This window comes from Asparagus officinalis, chromosome 8, assembly GCF_001876935.1.
Source record: "Asparagus officinalis chromosome 8, Aspof.V1, whole genome shotgun sequence".
In the NCBI taxonomy this organism is placed as follows: Eukaryota; Viridiplantae; Streptophyta; class Magnoliopsida; order Asparagales; family Asparagaceae; genus Asparagus; species Asparagus officinalis.
Window position 1 is genome coordinate 49,182,940 of NC_033801.1, and position 4,636 is coordinate 49,187,575.

Consider the following 4,636-nt stretch of genomic DNA (forward strand, 5'->3'; position numbering starts at 1 on the left):
ATATACAGTTCGTTTCTTATGCGCACTAGTGCGTACGCATCCATCCTGTTTCAGCGATTTCAGGGTTTTTTTTGTAAAAATCCTCCGACAATTTCGTTGGAGCTCGTGACCAGCATCTCTCTTTCGGCTACGAAAAGCGGGGGCCTTTTTGAAAAATGTCACCGAGAGGAGTTAAAGGCTTCGTGACCATTCTCTCTCTCCCAATTCCAAAACACTTATCCCAAATTCCATCCCCATCGCCGACTTCCCCCAAATCCATCCCCGTCACCGCTAACCGAACCCTCCCCCAACTCCGGAGTCCCCGTCACCGCCGACCAACCTCCTCCATCAACGCAGTAAAGCCCTCGACTCCTCCCCCAACTCCGGCTCCCCGTCACCGCCGACCGACCTCCTTCATCATAACAGTCAAGCCACCGACTCCTCCCCCAACTCCGGCTCCAAGTCACCGCCGACCGACCTCCTCCATCAAGCCATCAAGCCACCGACCTCTCCCCCAACTCCGGCTCCAAGTCACCGCCGGTCATTAAAGGTGTGCATCTCTCTCTCTCTCTCTCTCTCTCTCTCTCTCTCTCTCTCTCTCTCTCTCTCTCTCTCTCTCTCTCTCTCTCTCTCTCTCTCTCTCTCTCTCTCTCTCTGCAATCTTCCTGCTTGTTTAAATGCCTCACTCGTTTAAATATACCATTCATCTTAATCAGGACCTCATGTTTCGATTCTTTATCCTCTGTAGTGTTTTGTCCTAGATTTTACATTTTCTGCATGCTGCCCATTTGCCTGAAGCTATATTGACACTCTCACTTTTGTACACAGATTTTGGCAGCGTTATAAATTGTTCGCCAAGGTGCAGATGTGATGCCCAGGAGCCAGCTTAATGACGTTTTGGATGCTGAACTAGGTCCTGATTGGTCGTCTAAGTTAAGGAGTTTTGATTATGAGCCTCTCGCTGCAGCAATTATTGAACAGGTATTTTGATTTTCCTGCTACTAAAACTCTTAATAGTCTTTATTGGTCTGTCTGCTGCAAATTGTAACTTGACTTGCACTGATGGTACTACTAGATTCATAAACAGCAATTATTGGCCAGGTATTTTGATTTTCCTGCTACTAAAACTCTTAATAGTCTCTATTGGTCTGTCTGCTGCAAATTGTAACTTGACTTGCACTGATGGTACTACTAGATTCATAAATGCTATCCGTATATATATGAAAGATTGTTGGGGCAACATGGTTGATTTCGAGTTCTTAAACTAAAATATTTTGGATCTGGTTAACAAATGAAGGAAGCCTTTGGTAGCATATAATGTGATGCTGGCTGAGTATGTTGGATGTGGGGAGATTGGCATTTTTCACTGTCATTGGAATTGATCCCATACTCCATGCTATTGAAGATATAAATACAATTATACTGATATGTAAAATAGGCATTTCTCTGAAGAAATTTTGTTTGGTTGTTTTCCTTTCAAAACTCGAAAGAATTTGATAGTATATTTGAATGTCAATCAAAGAAACTATAAATTTAATAGTGCTTCCAACTCATGAGATTTTGTGCATTACTGACTGTTATTGTTATATATAGAAAATGACGAACATAAATCATGGGTGAATCGGGGTTCTCACAACCTCTATAATTGTACCCATGAAAGCCTAGTGATATTGTAAACAGGATTGTATTGTAGAATCAAACAATGAAAGCCTAGTAGATAATGATATTGTTTATGAGTGAAATATATGATTTATTTTGTTAACTACTTTATATGTCTAATTCTTAATTGGTGTCAAGGTTGTAGTATGTTGTGATTTTTGTAGATAACAAGTCTATGTATTAACTGTTACTGATTTCTTGCTGCAGAGAAAAAGATTGATGATCTACATAATCGTTCTGGACCTTGCAGAGTAAAAGGCAAAAGTGTGGTTCGTTTTTGGGCTGGTGCAAGATTTCCTCAATTGAACAAATACCACTCTTTATTGCCCCACCAGAGGCACATGACTTGGTTGTTGTACGTGAAAAAGTGTTGTAGAAATGGCTAACTATTATAGCTTTTTTGTTGTCTTTTTGTTTAGCCATGAAAGAAATTATATGATATGATGTAACTTGATGTGCTGGAATGAAACAAGACTTTGTAAGTGAGGAAAATACTTTGATGGCCTATGGACATGTAAAGGCATTGTATTTTGTGAAGGCATTGTAAGTGAGGAAAATACTTTGATGGCCTATGTACTTTGATGTGCTGGAATGAAACAAGAAATTATGTTATGTATTTTGTGATCTGCAGTATACACCAATGACTTGCAGTATAATTTGGACTCATTCCCAGCTCTTCTGCAGTATACACCAATGACTTGCAGAACACCAAAATCTAACATATGCTATATCTGTACACCAAAATCTAACATATGCTATAATACAGATACACCAATGACTTGTTTCTTTACAATCTGTTGCAGTATAAGTAAAGATACACCAAAATATGCCACTTTATCAAACAAATCAGTTAAATAAATCCATTAATCTGTTAAATTGAAATCCATCAATCTGTCAAACATATGCCACTTTATCAACAAATCAGTTAAATAAATCAACAACAATCAACAATCTGTTCACACAATCAACAATCCGTTCTTCCTGCAAGCAAACCAGTTAAATAAATTCATCAACAAAGCTACAATTCTGAAGCACAAACTGAAGCCTGTCAAATGAAATTCAAACAAAAAAAAATTACAAGCTAGAATTTGACTCAAAAGGCAGAATTTGAGAAACATTCTCAAATTGACAAGTTATCATGATAACAAAAGATATATAGCTACAAATTTTGAAGGTCGTGACAAAGATGCTATAAAAAGAGCAGCCACAGCAACCAATAACAATGACAAAAGAAGAAGAAGAAAAGGTAATTATACATCTAATTTTGTTCTATTATTCTTTTTATCAAAGCAAGAAATTCAACAATTGAAATTGACTTTTATCAACTCATCAATAAACTTCCAGACTTTTATCAACAATTGAAATTGACTTTCAACAATTAAAAAAGCTTCAGTGTTTTGAACTGCCACTCTTTGATACGTTAAGTCTCCGTGGGAATGAGGAAAAGAAAGGAGAGGCTCTGCTGGTGAACTTACCAGACTAGAATACTCATTCGTGGGCCATTAATTAGCAGTAAAAAAAGTGCAACAAATTAAAGAAACAGAACAGCTAATTACAAATGAGGTCCTGATTAAGATGAATGGTATATTTAAACGAGTGAGGCATTTAAACAAGCAGGAAGATTGCAGAGAGAGAGAGAGAGAGAGAGAGAGAGAGAGAGATGCACACCTTTAATGACCGGCGGTGACTTGGAGCCGGAGTTGGGGGAGAGGTCGGTGGCTTGATGGCTTGATGGAGGAGGTCGGTCGGCGGTGACTTGGAGCCGGAGTTGGGGGAGAGGTCGGTGGCTTGATGGCTTGATGGAGGAGGTCGGTCGGCGGTGACTTGGAGCCGGAGTTGGGGGAGGAGTCGGTGGCTTGACTGTTATGATGAAGGAGGTCGGTCGGCGGTGACGGGGAGCCGGAGTTGGGGGAGGAGTCGAGGGCTTTACTGCGTTGATGGAGGAGGTCGGTCGGCGGTGACGGGGACTCCGGAGTTGGGGGAGGGTTCGGTTAGCGGTGACGGGGATGGATTTGGGGGAAGTCGGCGATGGGGACGGAATTTGGGATAAGTGTTTTGGAATTGGGAGAGAGAGAATGGTCACGAAGCCTTTAATTCCTCTTCGGTGACATTTTTCAAAAAGGCCCCCGCTTTTCGTAGTCGAAAGAGAGATGCTGGTCACGAGCACAAAGCTACAATTCTGAAGCACAAACTGAAGCCTGTCAAATGAAATTCAAACAAAAAAAAATTACAAGATAGAATTTGACTCAAAAGGCAGAATTTGAGAAACATTCTCAAATTGACAAGTTATCATGATAACAAAAGATATATAGCTACAAATTTTGAAGGTCGTGACAAAGATGCTATAAAAAGAGCAGCCACAGCAACCAATAACAATGACAAAAGAAGAAGAAGAAAAGGTAATTATACATCTAATTTTGTTCTATTATTCTTTTTATCAAAGCAAGAAATTCAACAATTGAAATTGACTTTTATCAACTCATCAATAAACTTCCAGACTTTTATCAACAATTGAAATTGACTTTCAACAATTAAAAAAGCTTCAGTGTTTTGAACTGCCACTCTTTGATACGTTAAGTCTCCGTGGGAATGAGGAAAAGAAAGGAGAGGCTCTGCTGGTGAACTTACCAGACTAGAATACTCATTCGTGGGCCATTAATTAGCAGTAAAAAAAGTGCAACAAATTAAAGAAACAGAACAGCTAATTACAAATGAGGTCCTGATTAAGATGAATGGTATATTTAAACGAGTGAGGCATTTAAACAAGCAGGAAGATTGCAGAGAGAGAGAGAGAGAGAGAGAGAGAGAGAGAGATGCACACCTTTAATGACCGGCGGTGACTTGGAGCCGGAGTTGGGGGAGAGGTCGGTGGCTTGATGGCTTGATGGAGGAGGTCGGTCGGCGGTGACTTGGAGCCGGAGTTGGGGGAGAGGTCGGTGGCTTGATGGCTTGATGGAGGAGGTCGGTCGGCGGTGACTTGGAGCCGGAGTTGGGGGAG

The 4,636-nt window shown here is 40.6% G+C and overlaps 1 long non-coding RNA gene across 1 annotated transcript; it reads left to right on the plus strand.

Annotated features, from left to right (window-relative positions):
* LOC109819650 lies at window positions 174-2,254 on the plus strand. The gene is made up of 3 exons (XR_002241573.1): window positions 174-529; window positions 808-960; window positions 1,846-2,254. It is a non-coding gene; the product is annotated as an uncharacterized LOC109819650 (long non-coding RNA).